Here is a 15,985-nt window from a genome sequence, read left to right on the forward strand (position 1 = left end):
TGAAAAACAGACATGTGACAATTGTTACATACCCAGTTCTACCAAAGGCAGGAGACTAACAACAAATTTGGAGAAACTCATTTTCCATAGTTTTGAGTTCAATGCTCCTGACGTGCTCACACAAATACAAGTACCTTTGATTAGCTTAGAGAGACATGTCTAACTTCATTTACTTTGACTGTAAATGGTTTTCTTTTTCTTCCCTTTCCCCACCAATAAATAAATAACAGGGAAAGGCATACACAAAACCCTTCTCTAATACCTCCTCATAATACATCTACAAAGCTCCTTACAAAGTACAGTCTGACATAGATTAATCATTGGGAATGTGGACTTCTGATTTCCTGGCAATTTTTCCTATGCAGACTATCAATAAGAAAAGAATTCATTGACTTACTTATTAAACTCCAAACTTTTTTATCAACAATGGACAGATAAGCCAATTACCACATATACTGATAACTTATTATTATCATTACTATTTACTATTTTTTTGTGACTGGGATTCTCTATCTCACCCAGGCTAGCAGTTCAGTAGGCAATGCTGACAGGTACAGAAGATCTGACCTATTCCATTTTGCCCCTCTTTAGGCAGCCTGGTAGCACCTTTACTCCTAGGGATTTACAACACTGTTGCCACTCAGTACAGATATCAGATTAGCTTAGAACTCTCAAATTCAAGTGATCTACAAGCTTCAGCCTCTTTGAGCAGGTATTATAGGTACATGCTACCAGACCCAGCCAATGAGAATTATTTTAAGAAAGAAATTATATATTATAAACATATTTCTATTAGTAGTATAATTATATAATCTAGCAATATTACAGCAATCTTTTATGTTAGTATGATTTTATGATACAAATGTTATATGTAACATGTTACTGATAAATATTATATATAAAAGAAAATTATATCTTAACCCATGGCTGTACTAGATACACTATTGCCCATGAGGTCAAAGTTTTGGACCTTTGTTCTGCTACGTACAGAACGCATATGTGAAGGACTCACTGATTATGGTGTCTTAATATTCATTAAGAATACCACATTGTTCTTTGGGCAAATCCATTTTAAAGATCACCCTCCAAGAAAGGAAAGATTTAGGCAGATATAAAAAGCCATTAATTGTTGTTTTAAACTAAGCCAAAGAGATCTTTTCTACCTCTTAGCACATAATGTTGCTTTGCAGAATGGTAGCATTCTTTTAGAAAATATTTAAACCCAAGCGGATTTTCATTTCCCTACAGGGTTTTCAAAAGTCCAACCTACTATTAAATCCATTCACTCCCAGTGAGGCCCATTTATTAGTTCACCTCTTAATGCTCATCAGTAGAAACACAAATGTCCACACTGAGGCTTTATCCATGCAACTCAGTTAAATATACACTTTTGAAAAGTGTCTTCTATATACAAATCACAATACATAAACACAAATATCAATTAACATTTATCAAAAGCAAACAAAAAATTGGAACTGAGCTTACAAATTAATATCATGCTCTCTGATTTCCTTTGGAATTTTCCTGACTGTTTATTGCTAGATACATAATCATAAATTTCACGGTTAAAGTAATAGTATATTCACATTGACATTCCTTGGTATGATACATGCCCACAAAATTATACAAACAGTAAGTACATACACGTTTTCTTTACTTTATTCATAGAACCAGGACACCCACCATCACCATCCTTAGAAGATTTCTATAAACTAATAGAGTCAATCTTCAATTATCATTTTCTTCACGTCATCAAAATACCGATGGAACTTCTGGTTAAGATGGCAAAGTAAAAGGCTATAGAGGTACCCAGCTCTCCTGTACGATAGAGCAATAATAAAGAAAACCTAAGAGAAAGAGAAGTAACCTACCTCGTCCGGTCTAGAACTATATTAAAAAAAAGAAAGACAAAAAAATCCCAGCAGAGACTAGGGGAAGAGCCACATCAGGTAAGCCAGTTGAGCTCAGGAAAACAGGTCCAAAGCCTAAAGGCTCTTGATGAGAGGTTATGTGAGCAATCCCTTCCAGCAATGAGAGGAGCTGGGTTAGCTTAGAAGCCATTCTCCAATTGACAAGTGATCAAGAAATATGAACAGTTTTCAGATGAAATAATCAAAGCTATCTACAGCCATATGAGAAGGTGCTCTAAATTGCTATTGATTGGAAGAATGCAAATTGAAACAATTCTGAGGTACTACCTCATACCTATTTGATTGGCTAATAGGACTGAAAAGGAAAATGATAAATGCTGGAGGGGATGTGGGAGAAGTGAGACATTAATGCACTGTTGGTGGAGTTGTGAACTGATTCAACCATTCTTTAGGGCAATTTAGAACTATGCCCAAAGGGCTATAAAACTGTGCATATCCTTTGATCTAGCAGTGCCACTACTAGGTCTGTATCCAAAGAAAGATTAAAAAAAAAAAAGGGAAAAGCACCTGTAAGTATGGAAATATTTACAGCAGCTCTTTTCTGGTGGCAGGAAGTTGGAAACTGGGAGGATGCCTGAACAAAACTGTGCTACATGATTATTATGAAATATTATTGTGCTATAAGAAATGATGAACAAGATGCTCTCAAAAAAACCTGGAAAGACTCACAAAGTAACAGCAATATTGTAAGTTGATCAGCTATAAACGACTTAGTTATTCTCAATAATACAATGATCAAGAAAACTCTGAGGAACTTATGATGAAAAATGCTATCCATCCCCAGACAAAGAACTGATGGTGTCTGAATACAGATTTAAGCATACTTTTTCACTTTATTTTTCTTGAGGGTTTTTTTGGTCTATGTTTTCTTTCACAACACAACTAATATGGAAATATGCTTTGCATGACTACACATGTATAACCTACATCTAATTACTCACCAATGAGGAGGGTGGGAAGGAAGGGAGAGAATTTGGAACTCAAAGTTTTAAAAATAATTGTTAAAAACTGCTTTTACATATAATTGAAGAAAAATAAAACACTAAATAATTTTTGTAAAAGACCATTAAAAAACAAAGAAAGAGCAGTGCCCAGGATGGGTGGAAGATATATCTTCTCTAATGATGGAGATGAATGATGCTGGAGCCCCTCGTTATACAAGATCCCCTTACAATAACCCTGAGCTACCTGTCAAGAAGGCAGATGGCACCTGACAACTCACAGGGGACTGACCAATGTTATCATGCCCATCTCTAGAGCTATGCTTGATTTCATCAATGAGGCAGACCAGGTAGCCCAGGTTCAGGGTGACTGGCATGGGGCTATCAACCTTACCAATGCTTTTCTCTCTATTTCTGAGAATAATACTTGCTGCTGTTGTTTAATCGTGTCCAACTCTTAGTGACCTCATTTGGGGTTTTCTTGACAAAGATACTGGGGTGGTTTGCCATTTCTTTCTCTAACTCATTTTAGAGATGAGGAAACTGAGGCAAACAGGGTTAAGTGACTTCCCAGGGTCACACAGTTAGTAAGTATTTCAGGTAGGATTTGAGTTCAGATCTTCCTGACTCCAGGTCCAACACTCTATCCACTGTACTACCTAGCTGCTGTGAGAATAAGACTAGTCAGGAACAATTTGCTTTCATCTGGGAAGGAGTCCAATATATCTTCACTGTCCTTCCTAAAAGCTACCTGAACTCTCTATACCATCACAATATGGTGAACAAGCACCTGAAAGAGAAAGAGGCTCCCTTCCTCAGGATACTGATGTATACTACTGCATTAATGACAGAATATTGATTAGATTAGATGACTGATTAGACTAAAACAGATGGTGGTTATACCAGGGATATTTGGGTAGGAAATCAACCCTAATAAAATCCTGAGTACAGTTTCTCAAACAAGTTTTGAGAAAACCCAGAGGATTCCAGACACAGTTAGGAATAAGCTGCTAACATCTGCTTTCTTACATCTAAGAAAGAAATTCTTAGACCTGGACACTATTTCAATTTTAGAGAACCTACATTCTTCACTTAATGTCCCACATTTACCAAGTCACCCACAGAACAAGCTAGAATATTGGCAAATGTAAAGCAGATTGTCCCACAAGTCTCTCCTCCTGGGCCCTTATGATTCTAACAAGATTCATGTTTCAGAGGCCTCCATCCATAAAGAACAGGATAAGTGAAGTTTTTAGCAGGACTCAAAAAGTGGCCAGCGTGAGCAACTAGTGAACTTCTAAAGCTCCAAGTTCCCCAGAACAGCCACTCACTATACCAATTTTGAAAAGCAGTTATTTGCCTTTTACTGAGCTCTAGTTACTACTGAATAGATGGCATGGGGTCCTACAATCACCCGTTGTCTAGAGTTGCTCATTATGGATTGGTTGATACAAGATGTTCCCTCTAACAAGATAGATAGGACACAGGAAGCTTCTATTGCTAAATGGAAATAGTACTACTAAAAATCTCACTTGCCTGCGTTCTCTAGTGTTAGTGCCTTTTCCAAACATGTGACTATGACAGAGACTGAGGCTGGTACCATTTTTCCCCCTTTGCCAATAACTCCATCTGCTATGAGAAGGGCATATGCAACTAGACTTCAGCAGCCACTAATCCAGTACCAGAAAATATCCTAGGGAATGAGGCAAGTCCTCTCAGAGGGCTGAGCTCCCGGCTAGAGGGCTGGCATGTGAGAGAGCCTTGAGGAATGAGGCAGACAAGTTTCATTTACATTGATTCCTAGGCAGTAGCCATGGGTTTGCCCAAGTGGTTTGAGAACAGGATTAGACAATCAAAGGCTGTCACCTTCAGAGTGAGAACCAGTGGAGGAATTACACCGATGCCTCCCAATGCATAGCTGTTTGTGAGGCATACCAGGACCCATCAGAAACATCATTTACTAAATAACCAGGCTGGAGCCACTACAAAAATGGCAGAAGTTGGAGAATGGAATGGATCCATCGCCAATGTGGACACTGAGGTAGTGATGCTAAGTTGTTCAGGGCACAGGACCACATAATACCCCTACAGACAAGGCAGCTATTCCTGCCCTACTGGCTTCCTCGTACCTATTGGATCACTCACCTAACCCAAGTGGCTCTCCACCCTGACTTTGCTAATCAAAAGTTACATCATCATGTACCTTACTGCCCAAGTTGGCAAGTGTCTACCCTTCTAGAAGCCACGCCTGTGACAGACAAATCAATACTACCTGGGGAAGGGTGTTCCAATTGAATTTCAGGGACCCAATCTCCTGTCAGATTTAATTGATAATAATGAATTGTTTTTGGACATAATTCCAGTTGATTCCATTTCATCTTTCCTTATTCCTTCCTCAGAACAGAGTAACTTTGGCCTCAAGGTCCTTGCTCCATCAGAGTGCCCTATACACCTTGGAGAAATAACTCAGGTCCTCCTCAAATGGCAAGCTTCCTTTTTTCTGCAATCATTTGGACATCTCCTTCCCAGAAGGGATTTGGGAGACCAAGGGGTGGTACTCTTGGAAGGTACCTTACTTTCTAATAGAATGGGGGGGGGTGATTAATATATTACTAAGAAGACAAAGGATCCCTCACTGACTTGGTAGTAATTCTGAGTCACCGGATAGAGGTGAGGGAGAGTCCTAATTTAGCCCTGTGAAATAAGGGGGTAGCAAAGATTTAATATCATTCCCCTTACATACCTTAGGGAGGGGGAGATTTTGGTGGGTAAATCAGGGAGTTGTGAGTGAGTGGGCAGTGTTATTGGGAGAGCCTCAGCTCAACTCAGATTCCGTGCAGGTGATATGCAAGGGGCTTGTGACCTCTTAGCCACTTTACTACAGTTGACCCTGATGTGTGATGAAAAAATGTGGCTGTATTGGAAGTGTGTCCCTGATGTTCCTGGTGCTGATCCTACTCATTATCGCTGCCTTACATCAGGAGAACAATCTTTTAATGTACTACAAGAGTATATTTATGCTATGGCTATGGTGTTTCTGGTACTGCTCCAGTTCCTTTTTTTACCACCTTGCATAGGAGATCCACTTAGAAGCGCAAAAAAAATGCTATCATCTACCACTGAGAACTGTTTTCAAAATTCTTGTTCCATCTTTGCCAGGAATTAAAGTTGAATTTTTGCCCAAGCACTGATTTTCTCTGAGGTTTAACTTGCAGATGTTTTGGAGTCTCCTCTTCGGGGTTTGTGTCTCGAGCTTCCTTGCTACTATAAAAGCCCTTTATGGTAGGATTCTGTTTGCATGTTTGCTCATTCTTCCAGCCTATTTCTTAATTTTGGACTTCAAGTTACGGCTGGCTCTGCTGCATTTCTGGAGGGAAGATGTTGTCTAGTCCTGTTCATGCTTTCTTGAGGTATTGAGTACTGTGTTATTCCAGGATCTCAAGGACAGGTTAGGGGCCTGCACACTTTCAGTGTTCCCAAAAGAGTCTAATCCAGGGCAAAGCAGAACTGCTTCCCTCTTAGTCTGAGCTCTGTAAGTTCCTGACCTGAGTTGGGTTCCGATCAAGAGAATAATGCTGCTGTACTCAGCCCCTATCAGACACCAGAAAGTTCTGCTGCTTTTGTAGTTTGTGTCAGTTTTGTAGGCTTCTCTTTGGTCTGGGATTTCCTCCCTCATTATTCCTCTGCAGGCTAGGCCAGATACTGGAACTAAGACCCTACTCTGCACCTGAGGTCTGCAACACATGGCTGCTACTGCCGGCTCTGAAATTCTTCCTTTCTCAGTACACTGCCCAGGACCTTGGAGAGCCACCAAAGGTCCCCTTTCTCAGTTCATTCTGAATCTATAACCCAGAACTGGGTGACAAAGCCAGAAGTTCACAACTGTCTCCATTGCAGTGCCCCATTATGGGTCTGGGACCCCATCTTGCCCTGGTGCACAGTCCTCCCTGGGGGCAGGAGGGCTCACAGGTATGCTCCTGGCCTAACCCTGTCCCTAGTACCTTCAGACCTCCCCGTCTGTTGCACTGTGTTGAAGTGGGTTGGACAAATGATTCACTGTGACTTTTTCTAGATTTCTCCATCAGGATTCAGTTTAGTGCATTTTCTGGATTTGTCTGGAAGAACTGTGTGTGTGCTTGTGTGTGCGTAAACTCAGCTGTACTGCTTTCTAACACTCTACCATCTCAGTTCCATTTCCCTCTTCTATTCTTTTCTATGCATTTTAAAAATATTTCAATGACTCTCCTATTTTGGGGGAGGTGAGTTCATAATTATTACTAATTCTCTTTCTCCCATGTCCCATCCATTCTAAATGAATCATGAGAAAGAAAAAAAAAGCCTTTAAAATAAGCATAGTCAAGAAAAATAAATCTACATGTGGTCGTGTCCAAAAATATACATCTCTTTTTGTACTTTGTGTCCATTACCTCTCTGTCAGGAGGAGGATAACACGCTTATTATATATACATCCTCTGATTTAGGAGGTCTTTTTTTTAAAGGTATTTTTCTTTAAAATGTTGCTGCTTTTGTATAAATTATTTTAGTAGTTCTACTCATTTCACTCTGCATCATTTCATAATACCTAAGATTGTCTGAAATAATTTATCATTTCTTACGATGAAATAATATTCCATGACATTAATATAGCACAATTTATTAGTTATTCCCCAATTGTCTAAGAGACAATCTAAGGCACCCCTTTAGATTCTAGTTTTCTTCCTCTCTCCTCCACCCCTGACCCCCTCCCACCTCCACTTTAACTCATTCATTTAGAATCAGGAAGTTTGTTTTCCTTATGACCTGGTAATATTCTCCTTCTCAAAGATCACACAAGTGAAGTAACTCTGGCTGGGTTCTTTCACACAGTCAAAACACAGGATCATATATTTAGAGCTAGAAAGGACCTTAGAGACCATGAAATCTAATCTCCACATGTTACAGCTAATAAAACTGAGGTCCACCGAATAAATGCCTTGCCATATGCCACAAAGCTAAGTGTCTAAAAGAATGTTCATAAGTCCAGTGGTGAGAAATATTCTTTATTTCTACAGAGAATTTTTAAAAAGCTCTAAAATTTGGGGCAGCTAGGTGGCGCAGTGAATAGAGCTCTGGCCTTGGAGTCAGGAGGACCTGAGTTCAAATCCAGACTCAGACACTTAACACTTATTAGCGGTGTAACCTTGAGCAAGTCATTTAACCCCAACTGCCTCACCAAAAAGTGCAAAAAAAAAAAAGCTCTAAAATTGCAAGAAAAGTTAGAAGAGAAAGAATGATCCTCCTGAATATAAGTCAGTGAAGTAGTTCGTAAAGGAGATGATGACTGAATCTTATTTCCTAAAGACCATTACAGACAACATGCTATATAATAAAAGGTGACTAATTCTCTTGTAAACCTTTCTAGTTCTATGATTTCAGAGTAAGTCTATTTGAACTAAAATTCTCCTAAATTCAACTCATCTTCATCCTCAGAAAAAAACAGTTTAGACCACACTGCCAGCAGCAATAAAGGTTTCTGCAGTATTAAATGATACTCATTACTCATCTGGCCACTGTAACTCTCTGTCTTACAAGAACAAACAATAATGAAACAATCATATGATACAACCTTCTCAGACTTTTAATTAGGATCAGTTTTGTAATTAGAATTCTTATGCACATCTACTATGCTTCATAATTATAACACAAGTAACTTCTTTGATAATAAATCCTTTTATTTTATAACACTTATCTTTTGCAGAGTTTAAAATTCTATGCAAACTTTATCTCAATAACCTCCTCAAATTCCATTAGTAATTTTGTTCACTATATAAGGGATGGGGAGGGAGTTTAAAATTCTATGCAAACTTTATCTCAATAACCTCCTCAAATTCCATTAGTAATTTTGTTCACTATATAAGGGATGGGGAGGGAAGGACAGGAACTTTTATCCCCCTTTTATTAAGTAAGTCACTTAAGATCAAACTCAGAATTTTTGTTCCCTGGTCCAGTTCTCTAAAAAGGAGCCCATGATACCTTCAACTAGGTGAAATTTAGATTGTTCCCTTAGTGATAATAATAATTTGAATTTAAATAAAATGTTTTCCTCACAACAACTCTGAGATTGAATAACACTACTCTTTTTATAGATAAGAAAACTAATATCAGATATGGTAAATATCTAATACATGGTTACACAGCTAATAAATCCCCTAGGTCATACTGGAACCAATCTCTCCTTGACACCAAGACCAGCATGCTCTTACCTTCAAGTAAATGTTCATAGAAGAAATGAGAAATACACTTCCTCTCCTATTTGTAGACAGGGACTACGGGTATTGAACAATGTCAGACTGGACTGATGTGTTGGTTAGCTTTGTTGAATTTCTTTTTCTCCTTTTTTAATCTTACAAGAGATGACTCACTGGTTAAGTGAAGGGGAATATAATCAGAATTTAAGGTGATAAAAACCAAAAGATATCAAGACAATTTTTTTCAAAAAAAAATTTTAATAATAATATCTAGGTTCTATTCAGTGTATAAACAAATAGTTCATGCTGATGGACTCTGATACTAGCTTTGTGATTTCTGGGGCACAACTTTCTGATCTATAAAACTAGGAGATTAGATTAGATCTAGACCAAATCACTTTTTTAACATTTTAATTTTTTCTCAATTACATGTAAACAAAAACTTTTTAAAATTCAGAGTTCCTGGGGCAGCTAGATGGCACAGTGGATAGAGCTCCAGCCTTGAAGTCAGGAGGACCTGAGTTCAACTCTGACCTTAGACACTTGATACTTACTAGCTGTGTGAACCTGGGCAAGTCACTTAACCCTGACTGCCTCACCAAAAAAAAAATAATAATAATAATTTTGAGTTCCTATGCCCAAAGGGCTATAAAAATGTATATACCCTTTGACCCAGTAATATCACTTCTAGGGCTGTATCCCAAAGAGATAATAAATATGGGGGAAAGACCCACATGTACAAAAATATTTATAGAAGCTTTCTGTGGTGGCCAAGAATTGGAAATTGAGGGGATACCCATCAATTGGGGAATGGCTAAACAAGCTGTGGTACAGGAATGTAATGGAATACTATTGTGCTGTAAGAAATGATGAGCAGGCTGACTTCAGAAAAACCTGGAAAGACCCATATGAACTGATGCAGAGTGAAGTGAGCAGAACCAAGGGAACATTGTACACAATTACAGCCACGTTGTGCGATGGCTAATATTGATAAACTTAACCCTTCTCAGCAATACAAGAATCTAAGACATCTCCAGAGGCCTCGTGATGGAAAATGCTATCCACATCCAAAGAAAGAACTATGGAAGTTGAATTGCTATTATTTTTCTCTTCTGTTGAGTTTTGTTTCCTCTTTCTGATGGTTCCTCCTATTGGTTTTAATTTTTACTTACAACACCACTAATGTGAAAATATGTTTAATAGGAATGTAAATGTATAGCCTACTATCAGATTGTGCGCTGTCTTGGAGAGGGTGGTGGGGAGGAAGGGGGAGAAAAATTTTAAACTCAAAAGTATATGGAAGTGATTATTGATAAATCAAAATAAATTAATAAAATTAATTTTTTTTTAAATGAGCAGGCAGACTTCAGAAAAAACCTGGAAGGACTTATATGAATTAATGCTGAGTGAAATGAGCAGAACAGGAGAACACCGTACACAGTAACAGCCACATTGTGTGATAACTGACTTTGATAGATTTAGGTCTCAACAATACAAGGATCTAAGACAACTACAAAACACTCATGACAGAAAATGCTATCCACAACCAAAGAAAGAACTATGGAATTTGAATACAGATCGAAGCATACTAATTGCTCTCTCTTTTTTTTATTTTGTTTCTTCTTTTTCATGTTTTCTCCCACTTGTTCTAATTCTTCTTTACAACATGACTAATGTGAAAATATGTTTCATAAGAATGTATGTGACAGCACCGGCCTTGAAGTCAGGAAGACCTGAGTTCAAATCCAGCCTCGGACCAAACACTTGACACTTGCTAGCTGTGTGACCCTGGGCAAGTCACTTAACCCCAATTGCCTAAAAAACAAAACAAAATAAAGAATGCATATGTAAAGCCTATATCAGATTGCACACCATCTTGGAGAGAGGGCATGGGAGGGAGGAGGAGAAAATTTAAAACTCAAAAGCTTATGGAAGTCAATGTTGAAAACTAAGAATAAATAATTTTTTTTTTTTTGCTTTTAGGCAATTGGGGTTAAGTGACTTGCCCAGGGTCACACAGCTAGTAAGTGTCAAGTTTTGGTCTGAGGCTGGATTTGAACTCAGGTCCTCCTGACTTCAGGGCCCGTGCTCTATCCACTGCGCCACCTAGCTGCCCCTAAATAAATAAATTTTTTAAATTTTTGAGTTCTAAATTCTTTCCCTCCCTCTTTTCCACCCCTCTTGAGAAGGTAAGCAATTTGATATAGATTATACAATGGCAGTCTTGCAAAACATTTCCATATTAGCCATGTTGCAAAAGAAAACACAGACAAGAAGAATAATAAAGTTTAAAAAGTATGCTTCTATTATCATTCAGACTCCATCAGTTCTTTCTCTGGAAGTAGAAGTATTTTTCATCATAAGTCCTTCAGAACTGTCTTGGATTAATGTATTACTAAGAATAGCTAAGTTATTCACAGCTGACCATCACACAATATTATTGCTACTGTATACAATGTTCTTCTGGTTCTGCTCATTTCACTTTGCATTAGTTCATGTAAGTCTTTCCAGGTTTTTTCTTAAAGTATCCTAAACATCATTTGTATAGTACAATAGTATACCATCATAATCATATACTACAACTTGTTCAGCTATTTCCTAAGTGATGGGCATCCCCTCAATTTCCAATTCTTTGCCACCACAAAAAGAGCTGCTATAAATACTTTTTACAAAGGGGTCCTTTTCCTTTTTCTTTGATCTCTTTGTAGGTACAGACCCAGAAGTAGTATTGCTGGGTCAAAGGATATACATAGTTTTATAGCCCTTTAGACATAGTTCCAAATTGCTTTTCAGAATGATTGGATCAGTTCACAACTCCGCCAATAGTGCGTCAGTAATGATAGGTATTTTTCTACATCCCTGCCAATATTTGTCATTTTCTTTTTCTGTTACATTAGCCAATCTGATAGGTGTGAGGTAGTACCTCAGAGTTGTTTTAATTTGCATTTCTCTATTCAATAGTGATTCAGAGCATTTTTAAATGACTACAGATAACTTTGATTTCTTCTTCTGAAAATTTCCTTCCAAAAGTGCTTTCCAGTTTTCCCAGCAATTTTTGTCAAATAGCTATTTCTTGTCCCAAAATCTTGGATCTTCGGGTTTGTCAAACACTACATTACTATGGTCTTTCACTATTGTATACCTAATCTATTCCACTGATCCACCACTCTATTTCTTAGACAGTACCAGATTGTTTTAATGATCAAGAGTCCCTTGGACAGTAAGGGTATCAAATCAGTAAATACTTAAATAAATTAATTCAGGCTATTTACTGGAAGGTCAAATACTAAAGCTAAAGCTTAAATATGTTGGCCACAAAATGAGAAGATGGGACTCACTGGAAAATACCCTGATGTTGGGAAAGAATGAAGGCAAAAGGAAAAGGGGATAGTAGAAGATAAATGGATAGATAATATCCTGGAAGCAATGAATATGAACTTCAAGAGATAGTGGAGGATAGAAGGGTCTGGTATGCTATGGTCCATGGGATCACAAAGAGTCAGACATGACTTAACAAGTAAACAACAAAAGCTATTTAATACAGTTTGAGTTCTGGTACTGCTAAGCTACCTTCCTTTACATTTTTTTCATTGATTCCCTTGATATTCTTGACCTTTTATTCTTCTAGATGAATTTTGTCATTATTTTTTCTAGCTCGATAAAATTTTTTTTAGAATTAATTTAGGCAAAATTGTCACTTATATTGACTCAGACTACCCATGACCAATTAATATTTTTCCAGTTGTTCAAATCTGATTTTATTTGTATGAAGAGTGTTTTATAATTGTGTTCATATGGTTCCTGGGTTTATCTTGGCAGCTAGACTCCCAAGTATTTTATATTGTCTACAGTTATTTTGAATTTCTCTTTCCATCTCTTCCTGCTAGACTATGCTGGTAACATAAAAAAAAGCTGATGATTTATGTGGGTTTATTTTATATACTGCAACTTTGCTAAAGGTGTTAATTATTTTAACTAGTTTTTAGTTGATTCTCTGGGATTCTTCAAATATACCATCACACTGTCTGGAAAGAGTAATAGCTTTGTTACCTCATTGCTTATTCTAATTCTTTTCATTTCTTTTTCTTCCCTTATTGCTATAGCTAGAATTTCTAGTACAATACTGAATAATAGTAGTGATAATGGGAATCCTTGCTTCACCCCTAATCTTATTGGGAAGGCTTCTAGTTTATACCTGTTATAAATACTTGCTGTTGGTTTTAGATAAGTACTATTTATCATCTTAAGGAATGTTTCATTTTTTCCTGTGCTTTCTAAAGTTTTTAATAGGCATGAGTGTTGTATTTTGTCAAAAGGTATTGAGATAGTAATATAATTTCTGCTGGTTTTGTTATTGATATGATTGATATTGATATTAATATGGTTAGCTATGTACATACTTTTCTTAATTAAACTAGATAACGAACTATTCCTTATATAAATTATATACTCCTTATATAAATCCCACCTGGTCATAGTGCATGATCTTTGTGATATATTGCTACAATCTAGCATTTTATTTGAAATTGTTCATCGATATTCATTTTTTAAATTTATATTTATTTTTTTCCAATTTCATGTAAAAACAATTTTAAACATTAGGTTTTTTAAAATTTTTATTACTAAATTCTTTCCCTTCTTCCTTCACCTGCCTCCTCCCTGAGATAGCAAGCAATTTGATATAGATTATACAATGGCAGTCAAGCAAAAGATATTTCTATATTAATCATGTTGTAAAAGAAAACACAGACCAAACCCCCTCCCCCCGAAAAAAAAAGGAAAACAGCATGCTTCAATCTGCATTCAGACTCCATTAGTTCTTTCTCTGGAGACAGACAGTATTTTTTATTATAAGTCCTTCACAACTGTCACAAATTTTTCTATTGCTGAAAACAGCGAAGTAATTCACAGCTGATCATCATGCAATACTGCTATTACCAAGTACAGTGTTCTCTTGGTTCTATTAATTTCACTTTGCATCAGTTCATGTTGCATCAATATTCACTAGGAAACTGGTCTATAGTTTTCTTTCTCTGTTTTTGCTCTTCCTAATTTAGGTATCAGCAGCATATTTGTGTGATAAAAGAAATTTGGTAGGACTCCTTCTTTGACCATTTTCCCAAAAAGTTTATATAGCTTTGGAATTAATTGTTCTTTAAATGTTTAATAGAATTTACTTGTAAAACCATACATTTGGTCCTGAGGACATTTTCTTAGGGAGCTCATTGATCACTTGTTCAATTTCTTGTTCTAAGATAGGGTTATTTAATTATTCTATTTCCTCTTCCATTAATTTGGGTAATTTCACTTAGATTGTCAGATTTATTGGCATATAATTGGGCAAAATAATTCCTAATAATTATTTTAATTTCACCTTCATTGGTAGTGAATTCATTCTTTTCATTTTTGATACTGATAATCTGGTTTTTTTCTTTCTTTTATTTTTAATAAAAATAACCAATGGTTTATTTTATTGGGTTTTTTTTTCATAAAACCAGTTCCTAGGTTTTGTAGTTCAATGGTTTTCTTGCTTTCAATTTTATTAATCTCTCCTTTGACTTTCAGGATTTCTAATTTGTTGTTTGATTAGAAATTTTTAATTTCTTTTTCTATTTTTTTAATCACAAATCCAATTTACTAATCTGCTCTTTCTCTCTTTTATTGATGTGTGTTTAGAGATATCAATTTTCCCTAAGTAAGATTTGTTGTCTCATTGTTGTCATTCTCTTTAATGAAATTATGAATTGTTTCCATTTGTTCCTTGACCAACTCATTCCTTAGAATTAATTATTTTGGGGCAGCTAGGTGGCACAGTGGATAGTGTACCGGCCCTGAATTCAGGAGGACCTAAGTTCAAATCCAGCCTTAGACATATAACAGTTACTACCTGTGTGATCCTGGGCAAGTCACTTAACCACATTGCCTAGCCAAAAAAAAAAAAATTATTATTTTGTTTCCAAGTTTTGGTTTTTTGGGGGGGGCAAGGTAATTGGGGTTAAGTGACTTGCCCAGAATCACACAGCTAGTAGGTGTTATGTGTTTGAATCTGGATTTGAACTCAGGTCCTCCTGACTCCAGGGCTGATAATCTATCCACTGCGCCACCTACCTGCTCCCCAATTAATTTTTAATTTATGTTTCCATGACCCTTTACAAATACAATTTCTATTACATTATGGTCTGAAATAGATACTTTTGATATTTTTGCTTTTCTGCATTTGTGAAGTTTTGATGCCCTAATACACAGCCAATTCTGTGAAGATGCCATACACAGCTGAGAAAAAGGTACACTTCTTCCTATTCCCATTCAATTTTCTCCAGGTCTCTTATATCTAACTTTTCTAAAATTCTATTTATCTCCTTAGTTTCTTATTAATTTGTGGTTAGATTTATCTAGATCTGAGAGGGAAAAGTTGAGGTTCCCTATCAGTATAGTTTTACTGTATATTTTCTCCTATAATTCATTTAATTTTTCCTTTAAAAATGTAGATGCCATACCATGTGGTGCACATATGTTTAGTATGGCTATTATTTCATTGTCTGTGCTTTGTTGTTGTTATCCAGGTTTTTCTGGTCATGTCCAACTCTTCATGACCCCATTTGGGACCTTCTTGGCAGAAATACTGTAGTAAGTTGCCATTTACTTCTCCAGCTCATTTTACAGATGAGAAAACTGAGGCCAACAGTGTTAAGTTACTTACCAGTAATGCAACTGGTAACACAAATAGTGTCTGAGACCAGATTTGAACTCACAAAGAGGAGTTTCCTGATTCAAGGTCAAGCACTCTAACCACTGCACCACCTAGCTGCCCCATTAGTCTGTGGTACCTTTTAGCAAATTGTAGTTTCCTTGCTTATGTTCTTTAACTAGGTCTATTTTTTGTTTT

The 15,985-nt window shown here is 36.7% G+C and overlaps 1 protein-coding gene and 1 pseudogene across 3 annotated transcripts in view; both read right to left on the reverse strand.

Annotated features, from left to right (window-relative positions):
- LOC110199173 (pyruvate dehydrogenase E1 component subunit alpha, mitochondrial pseudogene) overlaps positions 1 to 3,249 on the reverse strand; it is a 47,654-nt pseudogene extending 44,405 nt beyond the window's left edge.
- Positions 1 to 15,985, reverse strand: part of AGPAT3 (1-acylglycerol-3-phosphate O-acyltransferase 3) — a 165,719-nt gene that overhangs the window by 87,788 nt on the left and 61,946 nt on the right. The gene's annotated exons all lie outside the window — the stretch shown is intronic.

The sequence above is a fragment of the Phascolarctos cinereus genome, unplaced genomic scaffold (genome assembly GCF_003287225.1).
Source record: "Phascolarctos cinereus isolate Bilbo 61053 unplaced genomic scaffold, phaCin_HiC Scaffold_726;HRSCAF=1367, whole genome shotgun sequence".
Lineage (NCBI taxonomy): Eukaryota > Metazoa > Chordata > Mammalia > Diprotodontia > Phascolarctidae > Phascolarctos > Phascolarctos cinereus.